At 40.5% G+C, this 16,576-nt stretch overlaps 1 protein-coding gene and 1 non-coding gene across 2 annotated transcripts in view; one reads left to right on the plus strand and one right to left on the minus strand.

Moving 5' to 3' along the window:
* Positions 1-4,484, plus strand: part of TMEM170B (transmembrane protein 170B) — a 45,406-nt gene extending 40,922 nt beyond the window's left edge. Inside the window, exon 4 of the mRNA XM_036868231.1 lies at positions 4,466-4,484. The gene's annotated coding sequence lies outside the window, so the exon portion shown is untranslated. The remainder of the gene's footprint in view (positions 1-4,465) is intronic.
* A 10,656-nt stretch (positions 4,485-15,140) lies between these two features.
* LOC118904564 lies at positions 15,141-15,248 on the minus strand. The gene has a single exon (XR_005022018.1). It is a non-coding gene; the product is annotated as a U6 spliceosomal RNA (small nuclear RNA).
* Between the last annotated feature and the right edge of the window lie 1,328 nt (positions 15,249-16,576).

Consider the following 16,576-nt stretch of genomic DNA (forward strand, 5'->3'; position numbering starts at 1 on the left):
GGAAAATAAGAGAAGGTACAGAGATGGGTGGGAGGCATTGTAGGGCTGAGGGAACAACAATTTTGAGAGACTTCAGACTTTTGAAGGCCCTGTGCATGTTGACTGAGTGGGAGGGTATCAGACCTGGGTCTTCTCCCTGGTTCTGACCCCTTGTGCACAGGTAGAGCTCATGTTAGACTTAATCTCTCTATGACAATTTCTTCTGCAATAAACATGGAAATAGATTAGCTTCTTTTGTCTTCTCTTAAATGCAGGTTGAAACTTTCAATGGGACATCAGTATAGGTCTGTTGTTCTTGGAACTTTTTTAGACCTGGACAGGTTTGACACCTTGAACTTGACATTTGCCATATCTACTATAGTTTTAAGCTTTAATCCATCTTTAGATGTATTTGAAGATTGTCTAACTTGGAGACTTTTTGCAAGGTGAATTAGAAGGGATTAACATTTCAAATCTAAAGTATAACTTCTGTTGTATTTTTTAACAAGTATCTGGATAAACTATGTAAGGCCTATATTATTGATAAGGTAGTCCTTGTAATAATGTTGGCATTCAACTTTCACTCTCAAACCATTTTCACATCTATAATCTCATTTTACTCTCACAATTTCTTCTTACTTGGAGGAAAAGAAAAAAATGTTGTTTGTTTTTTTTAAATCGAAGTAATTTACCTGGTTAAACACAGGTCTTTCATGAGAACTGGGCAGCTGTTTGGACAAATGCCAGTAATAAGAGCAGACCTGAAGTGGCCGCAGCAGCCTAGAGGCCTGAAGAGATCCCCGTGGAAACTGATCACTTCCTGGGTAACCCATGATTGGCTCATTCTCCTGCCACAATGCTTTGGCTTAAGAGTTTTTAACTCTTAAGGATGCAGAAAGGCCCAAATGTGTTCACACAAGATCTTATTGGGGCATTAACCTGTTTTCTTCTATCAGAAATATCTTACTTGTGATGGACATCTTCAGACGTAAGAGTTACATGACAGTGTTGACAGAATGCTCATTATCAGTAGAGGTGCCACCAAATTTAATTGTTTTCCAAGATTTCGCTTAACTGAGCAGATATTTTCTCTCATAAATAAAACAGCATGATTTTCAGAGACCCTTGTGTCACCTTAACTGGTTTATCCATACCACCAATTATCTGGACAGGAAAAGTTGCCAAGTCAAAGCAAAACATTTAAGTCTTCCTGGACATTTTGAATCCAAAACAGACCAAAAGAAAAAAGTGTAATTTTGGTATCACAGAAATGGGAGGCAGTGTTTTACATCTGTAGACTGAGGCCTGCAGTATGTCAGCAGCAGGTTTGTTGGCTATGATGGAAAAAATGAACAGCATGCTGATTAACCTCAGAATCAGGATCAAGAAAAAACACATCCACCCATGACATCAGGAATCTGTTTGTGGTATCTGAAACTGTATTGGGAAACTATTAAAAGCTTGAACAGAAATTTAGATTACAACAGTGCCCATAAACAAAGACCAGCTCAACGTTACGACAGCCCATCTACAATGGAAGGACAAGAGGCAGAGATAATAAGCTGACAAGTAACCCTAAAAGAATTTTTGCCTGACATTGAAATTTGTACCACTTTGCAAATATCTCTTTATATTTTAAAGCGTTTCTTTCTCAAATGGATATAAACCTTGTATTCACTCACCATGTCCAGAAGGGGGCAGAGGTGGTCGAGAGTCAGAGGGTTTCTTTACACGCACAGTAGATGGAGAATTAAGAGGGTCCAGGTAGACAAGATTTTTTTCAAAAGAACGGTCCCCAAAGTTAACAAGATAAGCCCTTCAAATAGGTTCTGTCACTAAAGCAGGGCTTTTTCCATAAGCTAAAATGAGGACAATCAAGCTAATACCTTTAATGTTGGAAAATATCAAATATCAACCTGAGAAATGTATCAAATCATCTGGTGAGGTTCCAGTTTTATGACGTATACCTCAAAAAATTCGACGGTTATCTTAGCTGTTACTAATCCAGTCTGGGGTCATCCTTTTGTCCAAAGCTACCAATAAATATGGCTTTTTATACAATGATAAGTTTGGTAAAATAAGGCCCAATCTCTTTAAAACTTCCCAGGCTTATCTGTTTTTTAAACCACAGTGAAACATGGGTCAGACTAAATGTAAATAGCACGTGTTAAGTGTGTGCTGCAGAGCCTTCACTGGGAGAGGCTCCTGAGAAAAAGAATTAGCTAGACAAGTGAGTTCGATAAAACTTGTCTTCAACATCCCTGTCTTAGAGATTCACAATTCACACAAGCATGTTAAAGACTTTGAAAAGCTTTGAGTGAGGAACCCTATTTGGCTTTGTTTCATTGCCATGAATTCTCTGAAGAATGTCTATCGCAATAAGAGAAATCTCTCGCTTGCTGATTCTGTGGACTCCTAGAAAGCATGTCCAAGCATGTTTTAAAAGTTCTACCTGGCATTCCCAGGTAGATCTCCGGCTCAGTCACACTAAATCTGATGCAGGGTTTTAATATCTAAGTTTTAACCTGAGTTTTTTTTTTTTTTTTAAAAGATTGATTGATTGATTGATTGATTGATTGATTGCTATGTTGGGTCTTCGTTTCTGTGTGAGGGCTTTCTCTAGTTGCGGCAAGCGGGGGCCACTCTTCATCGCGGTGCGCGGGCCTCTCACTATCGCGGCCTCTCTTGTTGCGGAGCACGGGCTCCAGACGCGCAGGCTCAGTAGTTGTGGCTCACGGGCCTAGCTGCTCCGTGGCATGTAGGATCTTCCCAGACCGGGGCTCGAACCCGTGTCCCCTGCATTGGCAGGCAGACTGCCAACCACTGCGCCACCAGGGAAGCCCTAACCTGAGTTTTTGATTCCCAGTGCTGCTCCTCTCTGGCCTCCAATGTCTGCTGACCTCTGGTTCCTCATCCTTTGCTTGGACTCTGCATAGCGGTTCCTTCCCAGCCCTGTGGTGTCATGTTCGGCAGGTCTGTGCCAGGCGCTTCCTAATTTACACGTCCTTTGGGGACTTCCCGGGCCCAGGCTCCCTGGATGGCATTTGCTATGCATGGCCCAGGCTCAAGTTAGTCATATTAAATGGGACCCTCATATAAAATCCAAGGTTGCATCTGGCAAGTGTCCAATGAGAGGTGCTGGCTAAATGTCACAGCATTGCAGCAAAGGAAGAGACCCCTGGCGACTGGGAAGTTCAGGGGCAGCTCCACAGATGATTTGGCAACAGGACAGGCCTTGAAGGATGTTTTTAAAGGCAGAAGTGGTGGCCCATAATGAAGAGGAAAAGGGTGGACATGGATAGATCAGGTGGGAGAACAACGGAAACCCAGGTGGGGGGATCAGGATATGTGAAGTGAGTTACAGACAGGTGAGGCTGAAGTGGGAGACAGTGGAAGGTAAGACTGAAACGTAAACACACACCAGATACCAGGCACATAAATTTGAACGTTATCCTACAGGCAGAGGAAAACCACTGAAACTTTTTGAGAAGGAAAAGTGCACCTCCGTCTGAAATTCACGGAAGGCGCGTGTGGGGTAGTGTGGCTGCTTTTACATCATCGTGTCAGCTTCCTAGATATTAGTGGGAAAGAACGAGGGCTTTTGAGTCAGAATCCTCCGTCTGTTCCCACCTATTATTGCCACTTATGAGCCTGAGAAAGTTACATGATCTCTCGGAACCTTAGTCTCCTCACGTATGACATGATTTCAAAAGCCACTCCAGGTTGTTGTGAGGCTTCCACAGGGCAGTACTTGTAAAGTGACGGTGCTGTTGGAATAAAACACAGCTGCAGACGTGCTCAATAAAGCCCTGCACTTGGGGATCATTCTGATCTGTAGTTCTCCAGCAACGTGACCGGCACGCTGCGTGTGCCTCGCAGGACCCCTGAGTCCGCACCGCCCTGATTGCCCACAACGGAGAGAACCATACTGCTACCCTATTTTTCCTTCTTAACTTGAGTTGTTGCGTTATTTGGTCACTGGTGAGGCCCTTCTCTCTCCATTCTCCTCATCAGCATTGGTGTCTGCTGTCATCAACAGACGGAGGCAGTCACCGGGGCTGGCTCTGAGAGTATGACTTTTTGAAACCCAATCTGCCCATTACCTCCCAAGCAAAGAAGACGGTCAGAGGGAGGTGAAACCAATTGACCCCAACCCGGCAGTTTTTGCCTAGAGCTGGAAAACTAAAATTCCCTTTGTAGCTTCTCCCTTTCTTCTTTTTAAAGCTAGTTAATTGGGGGAAGGAATGCCGGATGGGAATTCTCTGTAATGTCTCTTATCAGGACACTACCCGGGCTCAAGGCACTGCAAATAAGTAAAAGTAAACTCTTATGCGTGAGAGTTTATTTTAGACAATAAGACATTTAGCAAGTAGCTATTAGTAGCCAGAAATGTATTTATGTCCTTTGATGTATTGTTTCTCTCCGTACACTGTCTCTATGTGGGGGATTTTATAAAGTTAATTTTAACTTCCTCCCATCAACCCAGGCTCTCTCCTTCTGGACTGAAGGCCTCACTTTCTCCTCACGCGGTAGCTCCTTCCTCATGTGTCCATTCGGTCCCTTGTCTCTGACCCTGCACGTTCCAGTTCCACCTCCCCCCAGGCACGACACCCACCGCTGAAGCCTGCTCCAGGTGAGGTGTACCTGGATTTGGCCCCCGGGGAAAGACTTGAGTAGGCTCCAGGTCATAAGGAAAAAAGCCAATGGAGAGGGAGGGAAAGGTGACAGAGGGAGAGGGGGAGAAAGAGGAGGAGAGAGAGAGAGAGAGAGAGAGAGTGATTGATTGTTGGGGGGAAGCCTTGACTTGGTAAGACATCTCTGAAGAAAGGGAGGTAAGATCCAGTGTGCCTGAGGGTAAGTAGGTGGTATTGCTACAATTCTGTGTTACGTTATTATGAAATGACTACAAACACACACACACACACACACACCCTCCCAGTGGAAAACATCACTTTCCCCTTCGCTTTAAGAAGGAAGAACATTGCAACAAGATGGTGCTGTACCCTGGTTAGCGACTCTTGCTGTTGGGTTCTGGTGCGGCTGTTAACCGTGCATTTCCTAGCCTTATGGGCACTGGGGTAACTTTCATAAAGAACATTCCTAGTCCACATTTTCATTCTTGTGTACCCCAGAAGCCCAAATCCTGCTAAAACTTTAAAGCCTATATTTTACCTTTTTAACTTCCTATTGATTAATTGCATTTATAATAAAATATCACATCTTTCAAATCAACTTGATACCAGCAGGATTGTCAGAATATCTTCCTGGATTTATAAACAGGTATTTAGAAGCTTTCAGTGCTAGGTGATAAACAAACTAAAAATAGCTAGATCAATAAATAATTTATGGAGAAAATGATTTGGTTTTAGTATAAATCGGTAGGAAGGTTCTCATGAATGGTATCTGCAGTGAGGAGAACATTTTTCCTTTTATTAAAACATTAAATAGCTTAAAGCTGCACTAAGACTTTTGGGATACACTATAGCCATATTTTATGAACTGTAGATTAGATAACAATATCACATCACTGTTAAATTTCTTGAATGTCATAACTATACTGTGGTTACATAAGAGGGTATCTTTGTTCTCAGGCAAACACTGGTACATTCAGGGGTAAAGAGGAATAATGTATGTAACCCACTCATTATGTTAATATTAATGTTATATAAATTATATTAATATTTATAAATTATAATAATAATTACATATAAAGAGAGAATGAATGATAAAGCACATGTGGATCAATGTTAAAATCTGGTTTATCTGGGTAAAGAGAGTATGAGAGTTCTTCGTACTATTTTAGCAACTTTTCTGTAACGCTGAAATTATTTCAAATAAAAAGTTAAGATATATATATATATTTACAATACACATATATAGTATGGCCATATATTATATACAGTTGTCCTTTGGATCCTTGGGGTCTGGCTCCAGGACTCCCACGGATACCAAAATCTGAGAATGCTCAAGTCCCTTATGTAAAATGGCATAGTGTTTGCATATAACCTATGCACATACTCCCATATACTTCATTTTTTAAATTTAAATTAATTAATTAATTATTTAATATATTTATACAGCAGGTTCTTATTAGTTGTCTATTTTATACGTATTAGTGTATTATGTCAATCCCAGTCTCCCAGTTCATTCCAGCACCACCCACCCACCCCCTCAACCCCCGCTTTCCCCCCTGGGTGTCCATACGTTTGTTCTCTACATCTGTGTCTCTATTTCTGCCCTGCAAACCGGTTCATCTGTACCATTTTTCTAGATTCCACAAAAATGCGTTAGTATACAATATTTGTTTTTCTCTTTCTGACTTACTTCACTCTGTATGACAGTCTCTAGGTCCATCCACATCTCTACAAATGACCTAATTTCGTTCCTTTTTATGGTTGATACTCCATTGTATACATGCACCACATCTTCTTTAACCATTCGTCTGTCGATGGGCATTTAGGTTGCTTCCACGTCCTGGCTATTGTAAATAATGCTGCAATGAACATTGGGGTGCATGTGTCTTTTTGAATTATGGTTTTCTCTGGGTATATGCCCAGTAGTGGGATTGCTGGGTTATATGGTAATTCTATTTTTAGTTTAAGGAACCTCCATACTGTTCTCCACAGTGGCTGTATCAGTTTACATTCCCACCAAGAGTGCAAGAGGGTTCCCTTTTCTCCACACCCTCTCCAGCATTTGTTGTTTGTAGATTTTCTGAGGATGCCCATTCTAATCGGTGTGAGGTGATAGCTCATTGTAGTTTTATTTTTTATTTTTTTGCTGCATTGGGTCTTTGTTGCTGCGCGCAGGCTTTCTCTAGTTGCAGCGAGTGGGGGCTACTCTTCGTTGTGGTGCACGGGCTTCTCATCACAGTGGCTTCTCTTGTTGCAGAGCACGGGCTCTAGGTGCACGGGCCTCAGTAGTTGTGGCACACGGGCTCAGTAGTTATGGCTCGCAGGCTCTAGAGAGCAGGCTCAGTAGTTGTAGCACACGGGCTTTGCTGCTCAGCGGCATGTGGGATCTTCCTGGACCAGGGCTCAAACCCATGTCCCCTGCATTGGCAGGCAGATTCTTAACCACTGCACCACCAGGGAAGCCCTCATTGTAGTTTTGATTTGCATTTCTCTACTAATTAGTGATGTTGAGCAGTTTTTCATGTGCCTCTTGGCCATCTGTATGTCTTCTTTGGAGACATTTCTCCAAATGTCTATTTAGGTCTTCTGCCCATTTTTGGATTGGGTTGTTTGTTTTTTTAATGTTGAGCTGCATGAGCTGTTTATATATTTTGGAGATTAATCCTTTGTCCATTGATTCGTTTGCAAATATTTTCTCCCATTCTGAGCGTTGTCTTTTCATCTTGTTTATAGTTTCCTTTGCTGTGCAAAAGCTTTTTAAGTTTCATTAGGTCCCATTTGTTTATTTTTGTTTTTATTTCCATTACTCTGGGAGGTGGGTCAGAAAAGATCTTGCTGTGATTTATGTCAAAGAGGGTTCTTCCTACGTTTTCCTCTAAGAGTTTTATAGTGTCCGGTCTTACATTTAGTTCTTTAATCCATTTTGAGTTTCTTTTTGTGTATGGTGTTAGGGAGTGTTCTAATTTCTTTCTTGTACATATAGCTGTCCAGTTTTCCCAGCACCACTTGTTGAAGAGACTGTCTTTTCTCCATTGTATATCCTTGCCTCCTTTGTCATAGATTAGTTGACCATAGGTGCGTGGGTTTATCTCTGGGATTTCTATCTTGTTCCATAGATCTATATTTCTGTTTTTGTGCCAGTACCATATTGTCCTTATTATTGTAGCTTTGTAGTATAGTCTGAAGTCAAGGAGTCTGATTCCTCCAGCTCCGTTTTTTTCCCTCAAGATTGCTTTGGCTATTCAGGGTCTTTTGTGTCTCCATACAAATTTTAAGATTTTTTGTTCCAGTTTTGTAAAATATGCCATTGGTAATTTGACAGGGATTGCAATGAATCTGTAGATTGCTTTGGGTAGTATAGTCATTTTCACAATGTTAATTCTTCCAATCCAAGAATATGGTATATCTCTCCATCTGTTTGTGTCATCTTTGATTTCTTTCATCAATGTCTTATAGTTTTCTGAGTACAGGTCTTTTACCTCCTTAGGTAGGTTTATTCCTAGGTATTTTATTCTTTTTGTTGCAAAGGTGAATGGGATTGTTTCCTTAATTTCTCTTTCTGATTTTTCGTTGTTAGTGTATAGGAATGCAAGAGATTTCTGTGCATTAATTTTGTATCCTGCAACTTTACCAAATTCATTGATGATCTCTAGTAGTTTTCTGGTGGCACCTTTAGGATTATCTATGCATAGTATCATGTCATCTGCAAACAGTGACAGCTTTACTTCTTCTTTTCCAATTTGGATTCATTTTATTTCTTTTTCTTCTCTGACTGCCATGGCTAGGACCTCCAAAACTATGGTGAATAATAGTGGCGAGAGTGGACATCCTTGTTTTGTTCCTGATCTTAGAGGAAATGCTTTCAGTTTTTCACCATTGAGAATGATGTTTACTGTGGGTTTGTCAAATATGGCCTTTATTATGTTGAGGTAGCTTCCCTCTATGCCCATTTTCTGGAGAGTTTTTATCATAAATGGGTGTTGAATTTTGTCAAAAGTTTTTTCTGCATCTATTGAGATGATCATATGGTTTTTATTCTTCAGTTTGTTAATATGGTGTATCACATTGATTGATTTGCGTATATTGAACAATCCTTGCATCCCTGGGATAAATCCCACTTGATTATGATGTATGATCCTTTTAATGTGGTGTTGGATTCTGTTTGCTAGTATTTTGTTGAGGATTTTTGCATCTATATTCACCAGTGATATTGGCCTGTAATTTTCTTTTTTTGTAGTATCTTTGTCAGGTTTTGGTATCAGGGTGATGGTGGCCTCCTAGAATGAGTTTGGGAGTGTTCCTTCCACTGCAATTTTTTGGAAGAGTTTGAGAAGGATGGGTGTTAGCTCTTCTGTAAATGTTTGATAGAATTCACCTGTGAAGCCATCTGGTCCTGGAGTTTGTTTGTTGGAAGATTTCTTTCTTTTTTTCTTTTAATAAATTTATTTATTTATTTAGTTTTGGCAGTGTTGGGTCTTCATTGCTGCACGCAGGTTTTCTCTAGTTGCGGCAAGTGGGGGCTACTCTTCATTGCAGTGCATGGGCTTCTCATTGCGGTGGCTTCTCTTGTTGCAGAGCTCGGGCTCTAGGAGCGCGGGCTTCAGTAGTTGTGGCATGTGGGCTCAGTAGTTGTGGCTCGTGGGCTCTAGAGCACAGGCTCAGTAGTTGTGGCGTATGGGCTTAGTTGCTCTGCGGCATGTGGGATCTTCCCGGACCAGGGCTCGAACCCATGTCCTCTGCATTGCCAGGCGTATTCTTAACCACTGCGCCACCAGGGAAGTCCTGTTGGAAGATTTTAATCACAGTTTCAATTTCATTATTTGTGGTTGGTCTGTTTATATTTTTTGTTTCTTCCTGGCTCAGTCTTGGAAGGTTATACCTTCTTAAGAATTTGTCCATTTCTTCCAGGTTGTCCATTATTTTGGCATAGAGTTGCTTGTAGTAGTCTCTTATGATACTCTGTATTTCTGCGGTGTCCGTTGTAACTTCTCCTTTTTCTTTTCTAATTTTATTGATTTGAGTCCTCTCCCTCTTTTCCTTTTTTAATTAATTATTTTTTTGCTGCATTGGGTCTTTGTGCTGCACACATGATTTCTCCAGTTGCAGCAAGCGGGGGTTACTCTTCGTTGCGGCGCGCGGGCTTCTCACTGTGGTGGCTTCTCTTATTGTAGGACACTGACTCTAGGTGTGCAGGCTTCAGTAGTTGTGGCACGCAGGCTCAGCAGTTGTCACTTCTGGACTCTAGAGCGCAGGCTCATAGTTGTGGCACAAGGGCTTAACTGCTCTGCAGCATGTGGGATCTTCCCAGACCAGGGCTCGAACCCACATCCCCTGCATTGGCAGGCTGATTCTCAACCACTGTGCCACCAAGGGAGTCCCTCCCTCTTTTTCTTGATGAGTCTGGCTAAAGGTTTATCAATTTTGTTTATCTTCTCAAAGAACCAGCTTTTAGTTTTATTGATCTTTGCTATTGTTTTCTTTGTTTCTATTTCATTTATTTCTGCTCTGATCTTTATGATTTCTTTCCTTCTACTAACATTGGGTTTTGTTTGTTCTTCTTTCTCTCATTGCTTTAGTTGTAAGTTTAGATTGTTTATTTGAAATTTGTCTTGTTTCTTGAGGTAGGATTGTATTGCTATAAACTTCCCTCTTAAAACTGCTTTTGCTGCATCCCATAGGTTTTGGATCATCGTGTTTTCATTGTCATTTGTCTCTAGGTATTTTTTGATTTCCTCTTTGATTTCTTCAGTGATCTCTTGGTTACTTAGTAACGTACTGTCTAGCCTCCATGTGTTTGTGCTTTTCACGTTTTTTTTCCATGTAGTTTATTTCTAATCTCATAGCGTTGTGGTCGGAAAAGATGCTTGATATGATTTCAATTTTCTTAAATTTACTGAGGCTTGATTTGTGACCCAAGATATGATCTATCCTGGAGAATGTTCCGTATGCACTTGAGAAAAGTGTAATCTGCTGTTTTTGGATGGAATGTCCTATAAATATCAATTAAATCTATCTGGTCTATTGTGTCATTTAAAGCTTGTGTTTCCTTGTTAATTTTCTGTCTGGATAATCTGTCCATTGGTGTAAGTGAGGTGTTAAAGTCCCCCACTATTATTGTGTTACTGTCAATTTCCTCTTTTACCGTTGTTAGCATTTGCCTTATATATTGAGGTGCTCCTATGGTGGGTGCATATATATTTATAATTGTTATATCTTCTTCTTGGATTGATCCCTTGATCATTATGTAGTGTCCTTCCTTGTCTCTTGTAACATTCTTTATTTTAAAGTCTATTTTATCTGATATGAGTATTGCTATTCCAGCTTTCTTTTGATGTCCATTTGCATAGAATGTCTTTTTCCAACCCCTCACTTTCAGTCTGTATGTGTCCCTAGGTCTGAAGTAGGTCTCTTGTAGACAGCATATACATGGGTCTTGTTTTTGTATCCATTCAGCCAGTCTGTGTCTTTTGGTTGGAGCATTTATCCACTCACATTTAAGGTAATTATTGATATGTATGTTCCTATGACCATTTTCTTAATTGTTTTGGGTTTGTTTTTGTAGGTCCTTTTCTTCTCTTGTGTTTCCCACTTAGAGAAGTTCCTTTAGCATTTGTTGTAGAGCTGGTTTGGTGGTGCTGAATTCTCTTAGCTTTTGCTTGTCTGTAAAGCTTTTGATTTCTCCATCAAATCTGAATGAGATGCTTGCCGGGTAGAGTAATCTTGGTTGTAGGTTCTTCCCTTTCATCACTTTAAATATATCGTGCCACTCCCTTCTGGCTTGCAGAGTTTCTGCTGAGAAATCAGCTGTTAACCTTATGGGAGTTCCCTTTTATGCTATTTGTCATTTTTCCCTTGTTGCTTTTAATACTTTGTCTTTAATTTTTGTCAGTTTGATTACTATGTGTCTTGGCGTGTTTCTCCTTGGGTTTATCCTGCCTGGGACTCTCTGAGCTTCCTGGACTTGGGTGGCTATTTCCTTTCCCATGTTAGGGAAGTTTTTGACTATAATCTCTTCAAATATTTTCTCGGGTCCTTTCTCTCTCTCTCTTCTCCTTCTGGGACCCCTATAACGTGAATGTTGTTGTGTTTAATGTTGTCCCAGAGGTCTCTTAGGCTGTCTTCATTTCTTTTCATTCTTTTTTCTTTATTCTGTTCCACGGCAGTGAATTCCACCATTCTGTCTTCCAGGTCACTTATCTGTTCTTCTGCCTCAGTTATTCTGCTATTGATTCCTTCTAGTGTAGTTTTCATTTCAGTTATTGTATTGTTCATCTCTGTTTGTTTGTTCTTTAATTCTTCTAGGTCTTTGTTAAACACTTCTTTCATCTTCTCAATCTTTGCCTCCATTCTTTTTCTGAGGTCCTGGATCATCTTCACTACCATTATTCTGAATTCTTTTTCTGTAAGGTTGCCTATCTCCACTTCATTTAGTTGTTTTTCTGGGGTTTTATCTTGTTCCTTCATCTGGTACATAGTCCTCTGCCTTTTCATTTTGTCTATCTTTCTGTGAATGTGGTTTTCGTTCCAATCCAGGTTACAGGATTGTAGTTCTTCTTGCTTCCTCTGTCTGCCCTCTGGTGGATGATGCTCCTCCCATATACTTTAAATCCTCTCCAGATTACTTGCAATACCTAATAAAATGTAAATGCTGTGTAAATAGTTGTAAATACCATGTAAGTGGTATGTATATAGTTGTCAATGTGCAGCAAATTCAAGTTTTGCGTTTTGGAACTTTCTGGAATTTTTTTCTTGAATATTTCCCATCCACTGTTGGTTGAATCCCAGGATGCAGAGCCTGAGGACACAGAGGGACGACTGTGTATATATGTATATATTTATATTACACATATATAATATATCCACATTTTGAAATGAACCTTTAGACTGAGATGGCTCCAGTTGATATTTTCATGAAATAAGCTGAGTCAGGTGATTCTGGTTTAGGGTGTATTTGCAAACTGCAGTGTCTATTCGGTGGCTGCCTCCACATCAGGCATGCCAGTAAAGTGCAGGAGCCCTGAGAGTGAGTTCCCTGCGTTTCCCATTGTGAGCTGACGTTTGGTTTCCCCGGCTCACTGTGTTCCCTGATTATCACAGAGAGAGAAGTAGCAGGAGCTCCTTTCCCAGCAGCTATAAAATGCCAGTTAAGTGGCTTATTTGCAAATTGCCAAATACAACTACTAGGTTATTTCTACACAAAAATTCCTGTGTAAGCAAATCTTCAGAACGTCAGGACTCAAATGAGGTGAACTAATGAAAAAGTCCAGGGATTAACAGATAAAACTACTGTACATAAAATAGATAAGCAATAAGGATTTACTGTATAGCACAGGGAACTGTATTCAATATCTTGTAATAACCTATAATGAAATATTATCTGAAAAAAATAACTGAATCACTATGCTGTACATCTGAAACTAACACAATATTGTAAATCAACTATACTTCGGTTTAAAAAAAAAGTCCTTGGCATCCAGACAGCCAAAAAGCACATGAAAGGATGCTCAACATCACTAATTACTAGAGAAATGCAAATCAAAACTAAAATGAGGTATTACCTCACACCAGTCAGAATGGCCATCATCAAAAAGTCTACAAACAATAAATGCTGGAGAAAAGGGAACCCTCCTACACTGTTGGTGGGAATGTAAATTGGTACAACCACTACGGAGAACAGTATGGAGGTTCCTTAAAAAACTAAAAATAGAAGTACCATATGATCCAGCAATCCCACTCTTGTGCATATATCTGGAGAAAACCATAAGTCGAAAAGATACATGCATCCCAATGTTCGTTGCAGCACTATTTACAATAGCCAAGACATGGAAGCAACGTAAATGTCCATTGACAGAGGAATGGATGAAGTAGATGCAGTATATGTATACAATGGAATACTATTCAGCCAAAAAAAAAAGAATGAAATAATGCCATTTGCAGCAACATAGATGGACCTAGAGATTATCATACTAAGTGAAGTGTCAGACAGAGAAAGACAAATACCATATGATATCACTTATATGTGGAATCTAATAAAATGATACAAATAAACTTACAAAACATAAATAGAGTCCCAGATATAGAAAACAAACTATGGTTACTGGGGGGAAAGGGGATTGGAGGGATAAATTGGGAGACTGGGATTGACATATACACACTACTATATATAAAATACATAACAAATAAGGACCTACTGTATAGCACAGGGAACTCTTCTCAATACTCTGTAACAGCCTATATGGGAAAAGAATCTAAAAAAGAGTGGATATATGTATATGTATAACTGATTCACTTTGCTGTACACCTGAAACTAACCCAACATTGTAAATCAACTATACTCGAATAAAAATTTTTTTTAAATTATAAAACAACAAATAAATAAAATAAAGAACTCTTTGAAAATGTCCTTGGACAAGTTAACAGCTTCTTTTAAGTCAGAGCGCTGTGCTCTGCTCCGCTGAGCTCTGCCAGGAGCTGAGAGTTAAGACTTGGAGATTCCCATCCTGATCCTGTTCCTGGAAAGTGTTGGGACTTTCAGCAAGTACTTTCACCTCTATCTCAGCCTCTGTGGCCTTTTTTCTTCTTGCTTGTAAAGAGCATTGGTGTGTCCGGGATAGATCAGATGATCTTTACCCAGTTCTAAAAACTCAGGAGAGTATTGTGCTAAAAGGAAACTCCTTATGGGAGGAGATGATCCTGAGGGAAAAAGGCTAAAAACTAATAGAACTCATCTTTTACTTTCACCCTCCCCTGGGCACCTCTACTTTCTACTGTTCACTCCTGGCCTCCTAAGTTCCTGAGTCTTACAAGAATTTCCCATGAGGACTGTTTTTGGCCTGAAAGATACCCTCAAAACATCAAAAATCTTGAACCAAAAAAAGGCAGACTACTTTTCATACTTAAACTGAAAAATTTTTAATGGCAGAAAAAAAAAAACACCACCAAAACCAAAAACCCTCCTTGACTGGGAAGTAGTAACAGGTTGAAAGTTTAATAGGACATGAGGAGAATTTGACACCTTGAGGGCAAGAGTTTGCTGCAGGCACACCTGGGATGGAGGTGAACGTGGTATTTAGGGACCCCAACCTCCCCTCAGGGCCCGTGGCCTCGGGTTGCCTGGCCAGAGCACCCCAGCCAGGTCCCCGCCCCCAGCCCCCTGTCAGTGCCCTGGGTTTGGTGAAAGAATGTGTTAATGAAAAATTACTCATGACACTGGTGAAAAACGTTAGGCTGACTCTGTTCAGGAGGGAACCAGCACCATGGTGTAGGGATGACTACACTGGAGGAGGAAGTCTAGTGGCAGCATTTTTCCAACAGCATCTGCTTGCTTCATGTCTTTGTGTCACATTTTGCTAATTCTCACACTATTTCAAACTTTTTCACTATTATATTTGCCGTGGTGATCTGTGATCAGTAATATTTGATGTTACTGCTACGACTCACTGAAAGATAAGATGATGGTTAGTATTTTTTAGCAAGAAAGTATTTAAAAAATTTTTTTGCTGCTCAAAGGATTAAATTTTTTTTTTCAAAAAAATGGACTGCTTCATGAATTTGTGTGTTATCCTTTGTGCAGAAGCCGTGCGGATTTTCTCTCTATCGTCCCAATTTTAGTATATGTGCTGCTGAAGCAAGCACTGCAATACACTTTTTTGGTTTTTTTTGGTTGCATTGGGTCTCCGCTGCTGCGCATGGGCTTTCTCTAGTTGTGGCGAGTGGGGGCTACTCTTTGTTGCGGTGCACGGGCTTCTCATTGCGGTGGCTTCTCTTGTTGTGGAGCACGGGCTCTAGGCACGTGGGCTTCAGTAGTTGCAGCACCCGTGCCCCCTGCATTGGCAGGCAGATTCTTAACCACTGCGCCACCAGGAAGTCCCAAGAAAGTATTATTAAATCAAGGTATGCACATTGTTTTTTAGACATAATGCTATTGCACACTTAATAGACTAGACTATGTATAGTGTAAACATTACTTTTACATGCACTGGAAAACCAAAAATACCATGTGACTTGCTTTATTGTGATGGTCTGGAACTGAACCTAGAATATCTCTGAGATATGCCTGTACCTGTTTTCGCAAACTGAAAGAAATTTGAAGACGATTTTTAATTTTAAGAATAAAGGCAAAAAGCAAAAATAACATTGATGCTTTATCTCGATTTATTTTGTGCATCTATTTGCAAGATGTGTCTTAAGGTCATTTCTTCTTTGCTTTATGCCATTTCAGCTTACGAAAGGTTTCATAAGAACGCTCTACTTGTGGACTGCAGGGGAAACCTGCACCTCTCAAAGCTCTCTATCTGGCGCACAGCTGCTGAGCTGTCCACAGGTAGGTGCTCCGTGGCACCTGGAGGGCCTGCTCCAAGGAAAACTCTCATTTCAATAACTCACGCGCAACTGCACCCTGCCTTTGCTTTTGTAAAGGGATTTACTAAAAAGGAATGCAGGGCCTTTGCCTTTAAATGTCAAAGCAATGTTTCTCTCTTTAAAAATAAAATCTTTCTTTCGGTTCTTCTGAAAGTTACTGATAAGACCAAAGGGGGTAAAGCAGGGAAGGAACAAGGAGAAGAGAAACCGTGGCACCAGTGCCTGGAAAACGGCTCTCTGTGGGTGGAAAATGTTCCAGTTGTTTCTCCCAGGCAAGACTTGAAGCAAAGAAGTCATGCAGAAAAGCTCATGGAAAATCAGAGCAAAGTATTTTTAGGTGGTTGACCTTTTAGTAAGAGTAGTATCTCCTTTAAAAGGAAAAATTATCAAAGAATGTTATGTTACTAATACTTGGAAGGGAGGCAAGAAGGTGGGGGGGATAAGCCAGGGGTAAAAATATCCAAGTCTGTGGTGTACACTTTGGGGGCCTGCGTGCCCAGAAGCTCATCTTTCTGGACCGGTTGGTACTGGAGCTTTGCTCTTGCATCTGGTGTAACTGCATCCCTTGCCTATTGGAATGTGTCTGCAGAACCATTTCTCAA

This window comes from Balaenoptera musculus, chromosome 11 (assembly GCF_009873245.2).
Source record: "Balaenoptera musculus isolate JJ_BM4_2016_0621 chromosome 11, mBalMus1.pri.v3, whole genome shotgun sequence".
NCBI classification, from domain to species: domain Eukaryota; kingdom Metazoa; phylum Chordata; class Mammalia; order Artiodactyla; family Balaenopteridae; genus Balaenoptera; species Balaenoptera musculus.